Source organism: Ceratotherium simum, chromosome 30 (genome assembly GCF_057802395.1).
Source record: "Ceratotherium simum simum isolate JZ-2026a chromosome 30, ASM5780239v1, whole genome shotgun sequence".
Lineage (NCBI taxonomy): Eukaryota > Metazoa > Chordata > Mammalia > Perissodactyla > Rhinocerotidae > Ceratotherium > Ceratotherium simum.
This window is the reverse complement of record NC_141929.1, coordinates 16,310,808-16,331,780: the sequence shown is the minus strand read 5'-3', so window position 1 is coordinate 16,331,780 and position 20,973 is coordinate 16,310,808. Positions and strand designations below refer to the sequence as shown.

The 20,973-nt window shown below is 36.1% G+C and overlaps 1 long non-coding RNA gene across 2 annotated transcripts in view; it reads left to right on the top strand.

Annotated features, from left to right (window-relative positions):
* Window positions 1–2,775: 2,775 nt before the first annotated feature.
* Window positions 2,776–20,973, top strand: part of LOC147913107 (uncharacterized) — a 191,050-nt gene continuing 172,852 nt past the window's right edge. For both annotated transcript variants that reach the window (XR_015549146.1, XR_015549145.1), the window contains exons 1-3: window positions 2,776–2,847; window positions 3,252–3,410; window positions 18,293–18,340. This is a non-coding gene — a long non-coding RNA (uncharacterized LOC147913107). The remainder of the gene's footprint in view (window positions 2,848–3,251; window positions 3,411–18,292; window positions 18,341–20,973) is intronic.

The following is a 20,973-nucleotide window of genomic DNA, read 5'->3' as shown; positions in this document are numbered from 1 at the left end:
CAGACAACTGCTCCCAATCATTTCTGCTTTTTGAGTGTTGGCTATTGTTATGGGCTGAACTGTCCCCCGCCCACCTCCCCCCTCGCCCCTGCCAAAATTCATATGTTGAAGTTCTAACCTCCAGTACCTCAGAATGCAACTATATTTGGAGATGAGGCCTTTAAAGAGGTAATTAAGTTAAAATGAGGTCTTTAGGATGGGCCCTAAACCAGCATAACTGGTGTCCTTACAAGAAGAAATTTGGACACAGAGACATACACGCATGTAGGAAAGGCCATGTGAAGACAAAGGCAGAACATGTCTCTCTATAAGCCAAGGAGAGAGGCCTCAGAATGAAATCAACCCTGCTGACACCTTGATCTTGTACTTCTTAGCCTCTAGAATTGTGAGAAAATAAATTTCTGTTGTTTAAACCACCCAGTTTCTGGTATTTCGTTATGGCAGCCCTAGCAAACTAATACAGTTACCAACTATATTTAACATTAATCTTAACTTAGGCATTTTTACATCAAAATTATGTTTACCATGTCCAAGTCATTCTGCCAGGTACAGTAGTGAATACAATTCTAAGAAGCTTAGAATCTAGTAGATGAGGCAAACTATATGTAAGATACATTCATCAATATAAATGATAAGAAACATTACAAGGCTTAAAGCAAAAATGCCAAATAAAGAGTATATCTATAATTCCATAGGTTTTTCAGGAGAGAGAGAGTTGATTATGGGCCACATCTCAAAAAATTCAGAATTTGACCTGGTTCTGTAAGGATAAGTAAGATTCAACTAAGCAGAGGAGAGAGGACATCTAGGGGAGAGGAATACAGTGTACAAAATCAAACACATGTCTGCTACTAGAGGGAACATTCTTTTTTCCAAGTATACCTAACTTAGGTTCAAGTCTCCTTTCTCTGCTTTCTAAAGCCTAAAATCACTATATATATATATATTTTTTATAATTTTATTTATTTATTTATTTTTTCCCCCAAAGCTCTAGTAGATAGTTGTATGTCATAGCTGCACATCCTTCTAGTTACTGTACGTGGGATGTGGCCTCAGCATGGCCGGAGAAGCGGTGCGTCGGTGCTCGCCCGGGATCCAAACCCCGGGCCGCCAGCAGCAGAGGGCGCGCACTTAACTGCTAAGCCACAGGGCCGGCCCATCACTATATATTTTTAAATTAATGACCTAAGTTCTTATAAAATTTAGGCATTTTTTTCTTGCCAGATGAATAACAGTTCAACCGACTTTGTTCAGTACAATACTGACATCCCAAGGATGCTCTGGTTCATCTCTGAGGCCTCTTGGGCTTCTGCTGAGAGTTAGTTTTATTTTCAAACGGTCTATGAAGGCAGTAAGCAGCTCACGGAACATTCTCTTTTGAAACCCTGACCATTTTTTGATCTCTTGCCTATCTATCAAATCTCATCACATTATATGGCTCTACAATGCAGGTGGCCTGTGTTTTCTTAAGTGCCTCCTCTTCTGAAGAATGTATTACTCAGTTCATTAATGTTTCATACCTAAGTATTCTAATGTATTTAATTTTTTATTTAATGAAATTTCTAACCTTCAGGCTGAGGAAGTTATTCAGAACGTTTCATCCAAGCTGCTGGAAAAGTGCTCATTAGCAGGGAGTTCTGAAGATGGAATTTTAAGAAAGGGGCTGGCAGAAACTTAAACACATACAGATCTAAGCTTTCATAAACGCTTCCCTGCCTTAACTCTAGAGTGAGAAATTCTTCTTGATAAGCAGATAAGTTTTGCTGAAGTTTTCTTTCAGATTCTGGTGACAAGAATTTAACAATGACTTTTGTGGTTTGCTAAAAGATGTGTTTTAAAGCTGTAAGATTTTTTTAGAATTATCTGTCTGTTGAAAGCCTTATTTCTCCTCTGTCATTTCAACAATGTTGACTTCCTTTCATAAATGAGATAGACTTATGTGAGACCATCATCATTAAATGAGATATACATTGAACCAAAGGAGCCATGTTTAGCATCTGGTTTCAATTATTTTAGACTAAAATAATTCTCTTAAAGAAAGTAGACTCAACTGAATTGATTTGATTCTTGGAAGGGTTTGGGCTCAACGCACCTGCCGTCTAACATCTGCCTTCAGATTTATGGGGGAGTAAGAATTTAAGTCAGAGAAAGTTTGAGACTGTTACAGAAAATTTAAAAATTCAGATCTTTGTCCATTACCAGGTTCAGATGGAATTTGGGGATCAGAAAGAACCAGAATTTTAAATTTAATCGTAACTCAAGTTGAACCCAATGTTTAAAGACTACAAAATGTGTACAACGTAGTAAAAAATTCCAAATCCTCACCTTTTCCTTTTTCAGTACTCGCTCATTGTGTGACAAAGGGTCAGTTTCCGTTACCCCCTAAAAAACGAGGGGGTGGTTTTGGCACAAGCTTACCTTAGGGAAACAACTTGCACTTTATAACTTGACAAGAAAAGCGTTTGGTGAGAGAGAAGGATAAAGTCAATGGCGGCCGGTGGCGTGACCGCGATGACTCTTGAGGAAACGGCCTCAGCCAGAAACCTCCTAGTCACCTACCAGGGCGTCTTTTCCCGCGGAGTCTCACCTTCCGGTCGGATGTCGCCTCGACCCGCCCACCCGGAAGCCGTCGTCATGGCAACACTGTATCGTCCCACCCTCATCCCTTTGCCACGCCCACCTGCTTGGACGTCTGGGGCTGCCGGGCTTCGATTGGTCCATCCGGCCGTTGCTCTGGGAGACGTTCGGGCCCGCAAGGCCCTGGAACTCGTATTTGAATTTGTGGCGCGGAGGGTCCGAGAGGTGCAGAACGGAGCGGGGCGTCTTGCTGGAGCCAGCAACTCGGTGGTGAGAGACCCTGAGGGGAGAATGAGGAAAGGGGCAGCCGGCCGTGGAGGGGCACTGAGTCCCACAGGCCGCCACAGAATGGGGACTTCAGCCGCGCTGCTTCGCTCGCCTGAGGCAGGCCCTCTGTTCGCCCCCTCGCAGCCTCTAGATTCTTCCCTCTCGTCGTTTTCCTCGCGTCTCAGAGACTGCGCGCCCGCCCCCATTCTGTCGCCCCTGAAGGAAGGCTCCTCCTAACGCCTCCTTTCCGTGTCTCTCAGCTTCCTTCCCTCCCCAGAAGCAACCCTCCAGCTCTGTCGTGTTTACATCTTCCCCAAGGCTCCTTCTCTCCCCCCCGATCTATTTCATAATTATATCCTCCTCTCCATCACCAACACTCTCAGAAAATTTTTACCTGCCCCTGACAGTGTGGAAAAATGTCTCCTGAGCAACCTGGGGAGCGTCCCACACCTCACTAACTGAGTCCAGAACGTTCCTTATCAAGAGGATGCTGCTCCCACCTGGGATGTAGTGACGGTCACGTGGAAAGCAGCGAGTGAAAGCGCTTTGTAAAGTGCTACAGAAATGTAAGTCACTGTTGTTGCTGTTGCTGACTCTGTCTGCAGTTGCTGACTTTCGAGATGGATTCATCTCGAAAACTTATTTCGTTCTTGGTCAGACCTTGTTGATATAGATACGTTTCATAGTGGGGTTAGAACACTGTCCAGATCTCAAAACAATAAAGCCAATAGGTCTGTTGGAGTACAATCAAACTCGCACGCTTGATCCGAAACATAAAAGCAACCATTGATTGAAACATTCTCTTCACTAACCTTTAGCTTCTATATCTATTATTATACAACTTACCCCACGCCCCCGACGTATTTAATTTCAAATTGAGATTCAGGACCATTTCAGGAGTTTTGCAGTATAATTGGACAACTTTCCCTACATCCTCTATGACTACGAAAATCCTCTATTTTCTTTCCAATTTGATAATTCAACTTGATTTTCGATGTGTCCAGCCTCTAGAACAGAGTTTTTTAACTTTGGGGGAGTCCCAGTCCCCTTTAAGAACCAGGGAAAACCTTGGAGCTTTTGTACAGAATATGACACAATCACATACAAATTTTATATCAATTTCAGGGAGTTCTAGAGCCCACTTTGAAGTATGAATATTTGTAGAACCCCAGTCCAGTTCTGGAAGTTTATTTTTATTTTTTGAAAAGAAGAAATAGTTAAGTGGCAAAACCAGCTAAGTGTTTTACTTTTAAAAAATGGCCATGTCATTTAATTTCTGAGTTGTTTTAAGACTTGTAGTTCTGAAGGAAGTGGGGATTGAGAAGGCTGAAGCAGTTGCATGAGCAGTAAAACTTCAAATGAGCACTGGTTTAAGAATTTTAGAAGTCACCGAAATACTTTCTAAAGTTATAGGAAGGTCATTCACAGATGATGGTAATATATGAGCACACAGGCATACAAGACATAAGTTGACAAGATTTTATATCCAGAGTCTTTTTGAATTAACATAAAAAGTAGGAAAATTCTTGATCAACATGAAGAGTTAAAATAATTTGTGCCTTAATTTTTTTGATTTTTTTATTAAAATAATTTTTATTGTGAAATTCTACCAGCATGTTCTGAATATAATCTCCTACCTCATCTTCTGAACTATTTCAAGCATTATTTTTTCACATTAGAACTTTAGTTCACCTGAAACTTAGTTTTCTGTATGATGTGAGGAATGGTTTTAAGTCAAGTTTTTTTCATTGTTCTGTTGCCATTTGGAAAACCATGGCCCATGGGCCAGATCTGGGCCACCGTCTGTTTTTGTAAATAAAGTTCCATTGGAACACAGCCACATGCATTTGTTTACTTGTTTGTGGCTGCAAGGTCAGAGTTGAGTAGTTTGACAGACTATATGGGCCTCAAAGCCTTATTGTCTGGCCCTTTACAGAAAAAGTTTGCCAGTCCCTGGAATATGACATACTGAATGGATAAGTTATGTTTGTCCCGTATAGTTTCCATCTGTTTGCCTGTGTTTTTGAGCTCTCTAGTCTGTCTCATTTGACTAGCCCTGCACATATAATACGGTGTTTTAATTACTTTAGCTCTAAAATAAGACAATTTCCAACAGGTTAAACTGTTCCCTCTAACCCGCATACCAAGTTGTTCTTTTGCTTTAGTTATTCTTGGCCCTTAGAGCCTCCATATGAATTTCATGATCAGTTTATTAAATACCATGAGAAATCTTTTTGGGGTTTCGATAGGAATTGCATTGAATATACAGATTAATTTGGGAAAAATTGTTAACTTTACAGTATTCAGTCTTTCCATCCATGAACGTAGTATATCCTAATTGTTCTTATATCTTTTAATATGGTTTTGTAAGTGTTTCCTTTAGAGTGTTCATAAGGGAGGTTGGTCTTTGGTTTTGCTTTCTTGTGTTTGTCTGGTTTTAGAATTAGGGCAATGCTAGCTGACCTCTTTAAATGATGTGTTGTATTCTCCTCTATTTCTTGAAAGAGTTTGTATAGGATGTTTGATAGAAAACCCCAGTGTATCCATCTAGGCCTGGCATTTTCTTTGTGAGGAGGTTTAAATGAAATTAAGAAAATGAGAGTAAATTCTATTTGCCTACATATTACCATTTCTGGCACTCTATTTCTTCTTGTAGATCCAAGTTTTCATCATTTTTCTTCAGTCTGAAGAACTTCCTTTAACATTTCTTGTAGTGTGTGTAGTGTGGCTTGTTGGTGATGGAATCTGTTAGGGTTTATTTGCTTAAAAATGTTTTTATTTAACTTTCACTTTTGAAAGATTTATTTTTAAACTGGATATGCAATTCAAGTTGACTATTTTTTTAGCACTTTATTATTCTTTTGTCTTCTGGCTTGTGTTGTGTTTAGTTAGATATTTGGAGTCATTCTTATCTTTGTTCTCCTGTGTGTAATGTGGTTTTTTTTTTTCCTGGCTGCTTTTTTTTCTAAAGTCACTTTTATTGAGGCATAATTTACATATGGTAAAATTCATTCTTTTTAGGAATATAGTTCTTTGAGTTTTGATGAATGTAAACAGTTTTGAACTATTACTATAGTTAAGATATAGAATATTTCTGTAAGTCTATAAAGTTCCTTCATGCTCCTTTGTCATCAATCCTCAGCCTTTAGCAACCACTGCTTTGATATCTGCCACTATAGGTTTGCGTTTTGAGAACATCATGTAAATCAAATCCTATAGTTTGCAGCCTTTTGTGTCTTGCTTCTTTCACTTATCATAATGCATTTAAGATTCATCCATGTTGTTTCATGTATCACTAGTTTATCCCTTTTTATGTGTGAATAGTATTCCATTGTATATTTGTATCACAATTTCTTTATCAATTCACCAGTTAATGGACGTTTGAGTTGTGTCCAGGTTTTGGCTATTAGCAATAAATCTGCTATAAACATTTGCCTACAGGTCTTTGTGTGGTCATAGATTTTTATTTTTATTGAGTGACTACCTGGGAGTGAAACTGCTAGATCATATGGTAAGTGTATGTTTAACTTCATAAAATACTGCCAAACTTTTTTCCAAAGTGGCTATTCGATTTGTTTTCCTATCAGCAGCATATGACAGTTCTAGTTATTCTACGTTCACAGAAGCTCCTGGTGTTGTTAGTAGTTTAAAATTTAACTACTCCAGTAAGTGTGTGTTGATATCTCATTGTAATTTTAATTGCATATTTCTCTAATGACTAATGATAAAGAGAATCTTTCATGTATTTATTTACTGTTTATCTTCTTTGGTAAAGCATCTATTAAAATCTTTTGCAAATTTTTTTTGACAACTTTATTGAGGTATAGTTGACATACAACAAATTTCATATATTTAAATCATAAAAATTAATAAGTTTTGAAATATGTATACCCCCATGAAATCATCACAATCAAATTAATGTACATGCTACAACATGGATGAACCTTGAAAACATTGTGCTAAGTGAAAGAAGTGAGTCACAAAAGGCCACGTATTGTGAGTCTATTAATATACAATGTCCAGAATAGGAAAATCCATAGAGACAGAATGTAGATTAGTGATTGACAGGGACTGGGACAGAGGAGAATGGAGAGTGGGTATGGGGTTTCTTTTTGGGATAATGAAAATGTTCTGGAATTAAATACTTGTGATGGCTGCCTGATTTTGTGAATATTCTAAAAACTATTGAATTGTGCACTTTAAAGGGGCGAATTTTATGGTATGTGAATTATATCTCCATAGAGCTGTTAAAACAAAGGGAAGAAACCCACTAGTCATGATCTACTAATGGGTCTTTCAAACAACATTGTTTAAAATTGCAAAACATGGAAACTAACTCAGTTGTCTAAGGATTGATGTCCAGAATGATTCTTCCCAATCAGTAGAAGAATAATTATAAAAATGGTTGTATATTCTCAGAATGAAGAAGTGAAGAAGCTATTAAAATAATGAAGCAGAGACATACGTGTCAATATGATGAATCTCACAACCCTAGTTTGAGCAGAAAAAAAAAAAAGATTGCTGAGAAATCTATAACAGGTATAATACAGAATTACAGTTTAAGAATATATAGAGCACTATATAATTTAGCAAAAGTATAAAAAATGCATAGGGGTCATAAACATCAGCTTCCAGATAGTAGTTAGTTGTGGGGATAACTTGTAGTGTGTACTTGTAGGGGGAAAAAGAGGAAGAATGTTATTAAGGAAGAATTCATAGAGTGCTTAAACTATATTTGGTGATGTAGTATTTCTTTTTCTTTTTCGTTTTTTTTCTTTTTGAGGAAGATTGGCCCTGAGCTAACATCTGTTGCCAATCTTCCTCTTTTTTGTTCTTTTTCCTCCCCAAAGCCCCAGTACATAGTTGTATATCTTAGTTGTAGGTCCTTCTAGTTCTTCTATATGGGACGCCGCCTCAGCATGGCTTGATGAGCAGTGAGTAGGTCCCTGCCCAGGATCCGAATCAGTGAACCCCAGGCTGCTGAAGCGGAACGTGCAAACTTAACTGCTATGCCACCGGGCCGGCCCCAAGTAATTTGTTATTTCTTAAGGTGTGTGATAGGTATACAGAAGTTAGTTTTATTTTATTTTTAGAATATTTCAAATAATCTTTTAAAGAAATATAAAGGAAAATATAAAGGACAAAAGGGAGGTAGAACCTAGAAGGGATAAATAAGCTAATTTTTTTTTTACTTACAAAAGAGTAGCAATATCAAATGTGGAATTGAGGATAGATCAAAACCAATTGAGAAAAGGATGTTGGGGGAGGACTGATTTGCATACATGAAGTCAAAATCATATAACTTCTTTTAAAGAAGTTGTGGTTTCCTTTGGGAATACTACACCAAGCAAAAATGTAAAGCATGATGACCTGGAAGCAATTTCACTAATGCACATTTTGCAAAGTGGTGCTACCCTGAGAAGTCAAATCAATGCCTTCTCGGAGATTTCTGAAATGATATCAAATAGTCTCAGAGGGAGGAAAACATAAGGATGTGGGGTGTGAGGAAAAGACTTAAGGAAATCTTTCTTACATGGCATAGGAGCTCAGTTAAAAGGTAATCACCTAGTCAGGAGGTCCCCTGAGAAACAGATTACACAGCTGAAAGAAGAGGGTACTTGAATGATTTCTTTTTATTGATATCAGACCCTATTCTGGTATCAGGGAATTATAAAGATTTGATCCCTGTCCTCAAGGAGGACAGGAATTTATTCTAACTATACTATGAAGCCTGTTACCTAGGAAGAGAAATTTTTGTAAAGAGAAGACTTTATAGGAGCTGTGAGTTCATAGGGCTAGGGTCATTTAAAAAGCACTATTTACAGGGATATATGAGGGAAACAGGAGGCCCAAGGGGCTTCTAGAAACCCAGACCTGCACAACATGGACAGAGATTATAAGAACTTTGTTCAACTTCTTAAATTTAGAGACATTTTTTGTTTGGGTTGAATTGTGTCCCCCAAAAAGATATGTTCAAATCCTAACCCAAAGTATTTGTGAATGTGATTATATCTGGAAATAAGGTGTTTGCAGATGTAATCCAAGTTAGGATGAGGCCCACCCTAATCTCATGACTGGTATCTTTATAAGAGAAAAGAGAAGGAGATTTAGATACAGAGACACAGAGAGCAGACATACACTGAGGGAAGAGGCTATCTGACCACAGAGGCAGAGACTGGAGTTATGCAGCTGCAAGCCAAAGAACACCAAGTATTGCCAGCAACCACTAGAAACTAGGAAGAGGGAAGGAGGGATCCTTCTCTTGACTCTTCAGAGGGAGCATGGCCCTGCTGCTACCTTGATTTCAGATTTCTAGTCTCCAGAATTGTGAGAATAAATTTCTGTTGTTTTAAACCACCCAGTTTGTGTGGTAATTTGTCACTGCTGTCCTAGGAAACTAATGCATTCTACATCTTCATTATTTTTGCTAGGCACTACCTAGTTCCCTACAACAATTAGCAATAAAATACTTAAAATGAAAATGACTACTCGGATTACTTGGTGGGACATAAATTAAACACACACACACACTGCGGAATATGTGTCCTATTCTGCAGTCAATCCTGAAGGAGAAAACGCCCCAAGAGTTGGTGACAGCTTTAGGGAAGAAAGGAATAAACAAAACAAAACCCTAAGACCTGTTTCTGTGGTAATGTAGAGCCAGCCTATCACAGACATACCCTATAGGGGTCTCATTTGTTTCTATGTGGGATCCTCAAGATTCCTTAGAGTGGCTTATTCTAGGTATTTGACCTTACTCTGAAAAGCAGTTATTATTGCTAGGATATACTCTTAAAAGAAATTATCATTGCTGGGAAAAATAATAAGTGGGAATACTAATAATAGTAGCAACAGCAACAACTAACATTTATTATCATCTTACAGTTACCTCATTTGTTCCCTTTGATCGCACTATGTGCTAAGTACTATTAACTTCTTTTACAGATGAGGAACTGTGGTCACTGGAAAAGTTGACTTATTGAAAAAAAAAAAACCCTCAAAAAAAAGACATCACCCTTTCTGTCCCAAGAGAGTAGGGAAGATAGGAGTTCAGGTATTAAATAGTATGAATTAACAACAGTATGAGATTCTGAACTTAAAACCTGCTGAATAAAGAAGGAGTAAATGCAAACATTTTAATTATGTGTTCTGAAGTTGAACTCATGCAACAAGTATCTTGTACCTGCTGTAGAAATAAGGATGTGATTTCTCAATTGTCATTCTATAAAGATGACACAATTTACTACATTTTATTAGATGGGGCCATCTTAACCATTTTAAGTATTCAGTTCATGGTATTATATGCACTCATAATGTTCTGCAACCGTCACTGTCATCCATCTCTATAACTCTTTTTATCTTGTAAAACTGAAACTCTATACTCATTAAACGATAACTCCCTATTTCCGCCTTCTCCCAGCACCTGACAACTACCATTCTACTTTCTGTCTCTGACTTTGACTACTCTAAGTATTTCATATAAGTGGAGTCACACAGTATTTGTATTTATGTGACTGGCTTATTTCACTTAGCCAGATGTCCTTCAGATTCATCCATGTTGTAGCATATTGCGGAATTTCCTTCCTTTTTAAGGATGAATAATATTCCATTGTTCCACATATATTCCATATATACCACATTTTGCTTATCCATTCATTGGTCGCTTTTTGGTTGCTTTCATGTTTTAGTTATTGTGAATAATGCTGCTACGAACATGGGTGTACAAATAACTCTTCTAGACCCTGCTTTCATTTCTTTTGAGTATATACCCAGATGTGGAATTGCTGGATCATATGGGAATTATATTTTTAATTTTTTGAGGAACTGCCATATTGTTTTCCACAGCAGCTGTTCCATTTTGCATTGCCACCAACAGCACACAAGGTTTCTGATTTCTCCACATCTTGGCCAACACTTTTTATTTCTCCACATCTTGGCCAACACTTTTTATTTTCTGGGGTTTTTGATAGTAGCTATCCTAATGGATATGAGGTGGTATCTCATTGTAGTTTTGACTCAGACTTCCCTAAGTTAGTGATGTTGACCATCTTCTTGTGTGCTTATTGGCCATTTGTATATCTTCTTTGGAGAAATGTCTATTCAAGACCTTCACCAATTTTTGAATCAGGTGGTTTATTCTTTTGTTGTTGAGTTTTATAAATTCTCTGTATATTCTGGATATTAATCCCTTGTCGAATATTTTCTCCCATTCTCTGGGTTACCATTTTACTCTGTGGATAATGTCTTTTGATACACAAAATTTTGAAATTTTTATGAAGTCCAATTTGTATATTTTTTCTTCTGTTACCTGTGCCTTCGGTGTCACATCCAAGAAATCACTGCAAAATCCAATGTCATGAAGCTTTTGCACTATGTTTTCTTCTAAGAGTTTTATATTTTAATTCTTACATTTAGGTCTTTGATCCATTTTGAGTTAATTTTTGTATGTGATGTTAGGTAAGGGTCCAGTTTCTTTCTTTTGAGTGGGGATGTCCAGTTTTCTCAGCACCATTTATTGAAAGAGCCAACCTTTCCCCATTGATTGGTCTTGGTACCCTTGTCAAAAGTCATTTGACCATACATATATGTGAGGGTTTATTTCTGGGCTCTCTATTCTGTTCCATTGGTCTATTTGTCTGTTTTTATGCTAGTACCTCACTGTTTTGATTATTGTAGCTTTGTAGTAAGTTTTGAAATCAGGAAGTGTGAGTCCTCCAGTTTAGTTCTCTTTTTTCAAGATTGTTTTGGCTATTTGAGGTCCCTTGAGATTCCAAATGAATTTTAGGATGAAATTTTCTATTTTGCACAAAAGATCATTGGGATTTTGATAAGGATTGCATTGAATCTGTAGATCATTTGGGTAGTATTGACATCTCAACAATACAGGCATACCTCAGAAATATTACGGGTTCAGTTCCAGACTACCACAAGAAAGCAAATATCACAGTAAAGTGAGTCACATGCATATTTTGGTTTCCCAGTGCGTTAAAAGTTATGTTTACACTATACTGTAGTCTATTAAGTGTGCAATAGCATTATGTCTAAAAAAACAATGTGCATACCTTAATTAAAAAGTACTTTATTGCTATAAATTGCTGACCATCATCTAAGCTTTCAGCAAGTCATAATCCTTTTGCTGATGGAGGGTCTTGTAAAAAATGTAATATCTGCAAAGCACAATAAAATGAGGTATGCCTATGTTAAGTCTTCCAATTCATGAACATTTATTTATATTTATTTATTTATATTTTCTTCAGTTTCTTTCAGCAGTGTTTTGTAGTTTCTGTTGTATAAGTCTTTAACCTTCTTGGTTAATTCCTAGTTATTTTATTCTTTTTGATGTGTGTGTGTGTGTATGTATATATGTATATATATATGTGTGTATCTATCTATCTATGAGTAGAATTACTGGATCATATAGCCAGGATGTGTTTAACTTTAGTGGAAATTGCCAAACAGTTTTCTAAAATGGTTGTACCAATTTACAGTCCCACTATTTTGTATAAGAATTTCAATTGCTCCACATCTTTTCCAACATTTGGCATTGTCTGTGACTATTTTGTTTAGTGGGTCAGTTTATTTTTTATTTTTTTTAAAGATTTTATTTATTTTATTTTTTCCCCCCAAAGCCCCAGTAGATAGTTGTATGTCATAGCTGCACATCCTTCTAGTTGCTGTATGTGGGACTCGGCCTCAGGATGGACGGAGAAGTGGTGCCTCGATGCGCACCCGGGATCCGAACCCGGGCCACCAGCATTGCAGCGCACATACTTAACCACCAAGCCACAGGGCCGGCCCAGTGGGTCAGTTTATATTTCCCCTTTCACTGAAGACTGTGCTAGAAATTTCTAAAATTACCGGGTGAAAGACTCTTTATGTTTTATTTTTTTTTTTAAAGATTTTATTTATTTATTTATTTTTCCCCCCAAAGCCCCAGTAGATAGTTGTATGTCATAGCTGCACATCCTTCTAGTTGCTGTATGTGGGACTCGACCTCAGCATGGCCAGAGAAGCGGTGCCTTGGTGCGTGCCTGGGATCCGAACCCGGGCCGCCAGCAGCAGAGCACGCGCACTTAACCGCTAAGCCACGGGGCCGGCCCCTCTTTATGTTTTATTTTGTTTTTAATTGCTACTGTTACTGTATGATCAAAGAATATTATTTATATTGTTTCTACTTTATGGACCATGTTGACGCTTTATTTGAGACTTAACATATAGATAGTCAATTTTTGTGAATGTTTCATGTGCACTTGAAAAGGAAATTATTTTTTCTGTTACAGGAGTTTAAAGATATAGATATTGATATAGCTTGTTGAGTTTATGTCTTCTATGTCCTTTTACTTCTTTTGTACACTTATCTGAGACTCAGTTTGGTATGTTGATGTCTTGTATTTGATTTCTTTCTTGCATCTTTATTTCTCCTTGATTCTATTTTGTCAAAGTAGTTGCTGTATTATTTGGTGCATAGATATTCATAACTATTATATATTTATTTTGAATATTGTCTTTAGATCATAAAATGTTGTGTTTTTTGTATGTAATGCTTTTTGCTCTTAATTCTATCATATCTAAGACAGAATTACAGCACTTACTTTCTTTTTATTACCATTTGCCTTGAATACCTTTGTATTTTTACCCTTGTATTTTTACTTTTTGACTCTCTTTATTTTAGATAAGTTTCTGTAATACATTGCGGAGTTGTGTTTTGCTTTGTACGTTAACTTGAAAATGTGTTCTTTTAAAAATAAGTAAGTTAAAGAGTGTACATTTATTGATATGACTATGTATGGTCTCTATTCTGACACATTATTTTATATATATTTCATCTTCCTTCCTTCCTTCTTCCCTCCCTCCTTACCTTATTTTGGAGAGGGGTGTTCATTAGCTGAAAACTTTGGTTCTCATTTTCTGTATTCTTTTATAATAACTTTTTTTCATTCTTGCCTTCTGTTTTCTGATCAGTTTTGAATATTTTATTTTTATTGACCAGCAATAATAGTTTATATAGAAGGTGGTGAGAGAGTTTATAAGGTTTCTTTGTTCAAAAGCACCCTATTCTGTTGCTATAATAAAGTACAGTATCTTGAATCTATGGTGCATTTGTTTTGGAGGGTTTGACTTGTCTCTAATTTTGTGCTTCTCTTTTATTTCTATAGAACCATTATTTTTCTCTCTTGTTTTCTTCTTTTTCTTTTCCACCAAAGTTACTCACTGTCCCCTCTCCTAGAAGTGGTGCTTTTCCAAGATTGTCACTTTGGTTTCTTGCAATGGCAGGCCCCTTTCTTTTGATTCCACCGTAGCTAGTACTCTAATCTAACAGGTCTTAGACCTATTTTTAAGATTTCTCTGCTTCTGCTGCTTATTTTATCTGTATTTTGTCACCCTTAAGCCCCTGTTTCCCTCTCCTCTTTTCTATATAGTCTCTATTTATCTCTCTTTCTCCAGCATAAGCTTCAGAAATGGTTGCTGCATTTTAGTGTTCATTTCTCTACTTACATGTATTTGAAATTTATGGTATCTTTGTCTCTTAGTTATGCTATAGATGTGGAGTATGAGAGTTTTCCTCACTCCATTTTTATTTTTAAAGTTTTGTTGAGGTTATGTGGAGACATTTGGATTTAGTGGTTGCCCTTATTTTATGGGAAACTGAAGTCTTTTTCTATTTCCTTGAATATATTAATCAAAGGTATTTTAAAGTCCAGGTCTGATAACTGCAATACCTATGTCTCTTGTAGGTCTGCTTCTTTTCTTTTCTCTTTAAAAAAATCTTATTGTGATTTTGTCTCCTGGTATGCCTAGTAATTGTCAATGGAATATCAGACATTAGGTGTGATATTTTGAGGATCTGGATGATGTTAACTTTTCCAAAAGAGGGTTTATTTTTGCTTCTGGCAGGTAGGTAGATTAGAGACAGTTAAACTTAATCCAGTCCACGATTGAGTTGATATATAGCTGGGTTTCATTCTTCGGATACATTTCTGGTTTACCACAGGCAGTTCCCAAACTTCAAATTTTTTTCCCCTAGTCTGTGATGCTGCTAACAGCTCTCCTTAGCTTCTCAGCCTCCTGACTGAGAATTGGCAAATGACTTAAGAAAACCCAAGGTGAAAGTTGAGCTTACCTCTCTGTACTTCTCTTTCATACTGCTTTTGGTAGCTCTCTCGTGCCTTCACATAGTTGTTTTCCATATTTTACCTAGTTTTTCTCTTTAGCCTTATTGGGAGGGTTAGTCTCTTCTGAGATAGTCTGCTATAGCCTCTCCATTGAGTTTTTATTTTCAATTATTGCATATTTGATTTGTATACATGTCTTTCAAACCTTCTAGTTAATTTATTTTTAATTTTCTGTTCTGTGAAGATATTTTTACACTTTAAAAATTATTTTAAACATTAAACATGGTTATTATATTATCTGTGTTTGACAATCCCAAGAAATGAAATCCTTGTAGATTTGTTTTTGCTCGTTCTCTTCCGTGGTGACTTGTTTTCTTGTGTATTTAATAGATTGTTCTACCAGATAACATTTGTGTTTGCTACCTTCTGGCGTCTGAGGGCACTACCAGTTGTGCACCACTTTATGTTTAGTTATTTTGAGGGGCCCATTCTGGTGATGTGAATTTGGCATGTATGTTTACTTGATTGCTAGGTTGTGGTTACAACCTCTTGTGGTTTTATGTTTTTCCTCTGCTTTACTCATCGCCAAGACAACTTTCCTTGCAATCTCTTAGGCCCAGACTCCTGGATCACCTTTACATTGAGGGGGTAAGCCTTTGAGTTCCCAGCTTGTGGGAGAAGAGTATCCCATTAGACTCTTAGGTGGTGTCTGTTTTTGTTTTCTATCCCTCATACCTAACAAGGTTTGTAAGTCTAAAGCTCTGGTCAAAATGGTTGACCAAATATCCTCAGAGCAAAAGCAGATTCAGCACCCCACTTACCATCTCCGAGTTCCCACTTTCACTTAGATTTTGAATTGATAATTTCTTACCATTTTTATCAATTTGGATGATTTTAAGAAGATATTTCTATATTACCTGGCATTTTAGGTTGTTTTCGGTAATGGAGTTGGTGCAAATATTCTGGTTCTCTACATTGCCTAAAACAGAACTTTCTGTTTGACTATAAAATTTAGAAAGCCATTCATAGGAACTTTGTCATTTCTCTTACTATTTTCCTCCCACTGCACATGCGCTCGCGTGCACGCGCACGCACACACACACTTTTAAAAGGAGACAGATTCTTCTATTTTTAAAACTTTGCTTTTAGGAAAAAAGGTTTTGAAATGCATCTGGTATTGTCTGTAAAGCTGAGTTTTACTTTTGGTATGGGATTGTAATTGCTGGTAACAGTCTTTAGATTCTATAAAGCCCTTAAATAGTTTTCAGAAGGTAGAGATTTAGGCTACAATCAATTTTTCTGGGATATTTCTGTAATTCTAAGAATTTGGTTGTACTTAAGTCGTATTTCTTTTAATAGTGAAAAATAAGGCTTAACATGAAAAAAAAGTCCACTTTCTATTTTTGTCTCATCCCTTAGCTCTCCATTTCTTGAGTGGTTAGAAATTTGGCAAATTGATGGAAGCTTTTTATGAGTTTGTATACTCTTGCGATTAAGTTTTCTAAATAGTTTTGGAATTTATCTTTCTTAAAGCATGAATACCCCAAAGACCAGGACTTGTTTTAAGATGATTTTTAAATAGTTTCCTTTTATGAAAGACTACCTGATCAATATTAGTTGACAAAGAGGTATTTTATGGTAGAGTAACACATAAATTTAATGTTCCTTTAGTATTTGGCTTTGTAAATAAATATGAAAAGTGATCATATCTTAATATTTTTTTAGATTCACTTTCTTCTTTCCCCAGAAAGTAGTAAAGTAAATAAAACCATCATTATTTTCTAATCTTCATGAATAATTTCTCATTGGCCTTGGGTGAGAGACTGTTTTCAGGGCCATCATGTGGTATCTACAAAGATATAGTTTAGACCTTGCAGCTTAGGCCTCTGTGAAAGCGCTTCTAAATTACAGAACTGAAGAGAGTTTACACTTAATCTTTGGATAATTTCAGTTGTGGACTTTAGAATGAAGCAGCTAGGGGGAAAAAGGTTCCTTGTTAGACTACTGACTGTATCTTGGCGAGTGTTCCCTTTTTTCCAGTAAGCTGTCTGCTATACAGAGGTGTATAACCCTAATGGCTTGTTGTATGCCATTAAAAGGTATTGTACACTCATAAAAGAATGACATTTTGATCAATGCTGTTAAAAGAATTACTGTCTTGACACAGAAAAGCTTTCCTGCTGCAAGTTTAAAAATATGCCTTTAAAAGCTTTTTATTGAATACCTTTGCATCTCTCAGAAATGTGCCATTTTGGCATGAGGTTACTCTGAAGTATTCCACATTGTAACTTAAATGCAAAACCTCCTATTTACCTTTAGAAGTAGTGAGCAAAACAGGTATTTCCCTACCAAATACAGCTTATAGACATGGTAGTATCTGAAACCGCTGTATCTGATCTAAAAATAGAATTTTTGTAAAAAGAAAGGTGAAAAACTAAATTATTCCTTTTTATTTTGTGAGGTATTGATTTTTTTCACGCTGTTTTGTTTAAACTTTGTGGTTTTAATTTCCCTTTGGATTTAGGAATCATGCCTTTCCACCAAGTTCAGAGATAAATCTTTTCTAATCACCTGGGAGTTGGTTCTCTTAAATGGTGATATGTTGGCTGTGGTTTTCTACTGTTTCTTTTTCTCTTATTATATTTTTGATTAGGAGTTTATGAAAACCTAGACATGGTCTTCCAAAGCTTATGGTTTCTTCTATACATAGCTGGTCTCTTACAGATTTTCTTATGTATCATTGCTACAATTTTAGCTTTATTTCATACTTTGTAAGACTTCTGCTATTAACTAACTCTGACTTTACATCATGTTTTCCTGACTTGTGAACTGAGCGTTTTAAAATCCAATACTCTGAAAACAACAATTTTCTTAAATGTGTCACTACAGAATGATTATTTATTTGATAGATTTTAAGTTTTGTACTTTTTGAATTTGATATTTAATCCCAATCTAATGAACTTTTCACACATTTCAGGGTATGGGCCTATTTTAGGATAGATAGTATTGATTTTTATATAGCATGTTGGCTTTGTCAATCAGTTTTACTTGTAAAAGCAGGTGTATTTTATTGTTGTTGGTAGTGGTATTGGTTGTTTTTATTATTCACTACCCACTAAGTGGCAGGTGATTTATATATAATATTGATAACACTGAAACTTGTTACAGTTATTATGTGCCATGTTCTATGCTAAAGTACTTCCCATGGTTCAAAGAAGCTATATAATTTGGTCAAACAACGAGTAAATTGTGGAGTTGGGATTCGAACACGGGTAGTGTGACTCATCACTATCGTGTTATTCTAACCCTTTTTATATCTTATTTATTTGTTTTAGGTGATATTATCTCCAATTTACAAATGAGGAAGCTGACACTCAGATAGAGTAAGTACTTTGCCCATTGACACAGAGGAAAGGAGTGATGGAGCTGGCATTTGAAACAAGCTCTGTTTGACATCAAAGTGTATTTTCTACTATATCATACTAGTTATTTTCCTTCATCCTTCTCATCACACCTCCTCTTAATTAGCTTTGTGTATTCAAAGATGATTTTTATTAGAAATTTTGAATAGAAATTTGTCTCATGATTTTCACTTATGCTTTGGAGAGAAGCATATTGAAAAGATAATTGGAGAAGGTATCAGGAATCCTGAATTCTTATACTGTCTCTGATTCTGGCCATATCACTTTTTTTGGGTTTATTTATAAAATGAGGGCATTGGACTAGATGATTTTAAAGGTTTCCTCAAACAAAAATTTAATTTGATTTTGATTTAATGTTTACACTTGTTCTTTTTTAGCACAGATAAAACTTTATCACCTGTATTTTGGCCCATTAAATATTATATTTTATTAAAGTTAGGGGGCAAGGGGCTTTGATTTTTTTTCTTTACTTGCACTATTACAACTGATGTTGATATTCAATAATGGGAAGAAATTCCATATAAAGAAGTAATTAATCTTGTTATAAGGACATTCTTTCTTTTAAAATATTCAATATTCTCTTAGTTTTTTACAGTCAGAAAGAATAATTCTAGAAATCTAAATATTATAAAAGGAAATAAATTATTTTTAATAGAAAATGTTTCCACCAAAGATGATAGGAATAGATGACTGCTACCTTCAAAGCACTTGTAAGTTCTTAACAGTACAATAATACTGTTAGCAATTATAATAATAATTAAGATTTATTGAGAATTAGTTTTATGCTATTGTATTGTACCAAGCATTTTATATATATTACGTCATGTAATACTCATGAAAACCCTATGAGATAGGTATTATTATTTTCCTCATTTTAGTTACTAGGAAATAGAGGATTAATGAGGTTAAGCAATTTCTCCTAAGGTTACATTGTTGGTAAGTGGTGAAGCTGAGATTCAAACCTATAGAATGCCACAGAGATTTTCCTCATATTTACAAAATAGAATAATTGTAGGAGATTACCTATGATAATGCTTAGCGAAGTGAATATGATTTAAACGTGAAACTTTTTAGGAAAGAGTGAGTCTGATGACTTGTGATGAATGGCAGTTTCCAAGTTCTCAGATTTGATCCCTGCCAGTTATGTATTTTACTGATATAGTCATAAAACAAATAATATCTGTTGGATAATTTTATAGCACTGTTTATTTTCTGAAGAGTTAATAAATTCGTTGTAAGTTTTAGGAAAATATTCTTTGGAGTTTGAGAAGTGGATAGGTGAGAGTGAGTGTGTGTATTTGCACACACACATGCACATGCATGGATTGGTAGCTGTAGATTAGGGTAATTAACCATCCCAGTTTGCTTAGGCTTGGGTTTCTAATCATGGAACTTTCAGTGCGTTAACTAGGAACCTTGCTAAAACAGGTAAACTGGGGCAAGTATGTATGTATATATATATGTTGGATGCATATATGTGTGTATATATGTGTGTGTGTGTCTAAGGTAGTGGTAGTGGTTGGCCTACAGGGAATTCAGATCTTTCAGAGCGTAAAACAGCTCTAAATTCAGTGCCTAGACTGATATTTGTCTGTTTTATTAGCAGAAAGCTCAGTCTCCTGTGTTTTCCCCGTTTCAGATAACCTTTTCTTGTCATCTAAGAAATTAATTTCTTTGTTGGAATCATTGCAAGTAAACTTGATAGCAGGAGTGCTGTTATTGAGGCAGCTTACACAGTGATTTGCTAAGTACAGCCTCTTCATAAAAGGTGAAGCAGAAGTCGATTTATCGATCACTACCAGGATTTCAGTAACCTGTTGAACTGCCTGATTTTTTCCCCTTCTCATAAAGCCAACTATTTTTATTCTTCCTTATACATTTTTTTTTTTTTGTGAGGAAGATCAGCCCTGAGCTAACATCCATGCTAATCCTCCTCTTTTTGCTGAGGAAGACCGGCTCTGAGCTAACATCTATTGCCAATCCTCCTCCTTTTTTTTTGCCCCAAAGCCCCAGTAGATAGTTGTATGTCATAGTTGCACATCCTTCTAGTTGCTGTATGTGGGATGCGGCCTCAGCATGGCTGGAGAAGCGGTGCCTGGGTCCGCGCCTGGGATCTGAACCTGGGCCGCCAGTAGCGGCTCGTGCGCACTTAACCGCTAAGCCACAGGGCTGGCCCTCTTCCTTATACCTTTGCATTTAGTTGTTTCCTTTGGAAACCTTTTTTACATGTATTATTACATCATGTAAACATTTTTTTGCATGTATTTGCTTTTTTCTAAAGTAGAATTGAAACTGTCTAAAAAACTCTATTAGGTCAAGCCATGTGAAACTGCCAAAATTTAGCTGTTTTTGACCTATAGCAATGGCAAATTCATATGGCTCAATTAATAGTTAATTCAACTTTTGGTTATTTAGAAATATTAGGCTACTAAAAACGTAAATCTAAAAAGAATATTCCATTGAAACCCTGGTTAATGTTAGAGAGGAACTGAAATGAACTTTAGGCTGATTAGTCTATGCTGTCCATTTGCTAAAAATACATTTTCAAAGGTATAACTTTTCAGGTAGGTCTTTTCAGGAATAAAACATCATGA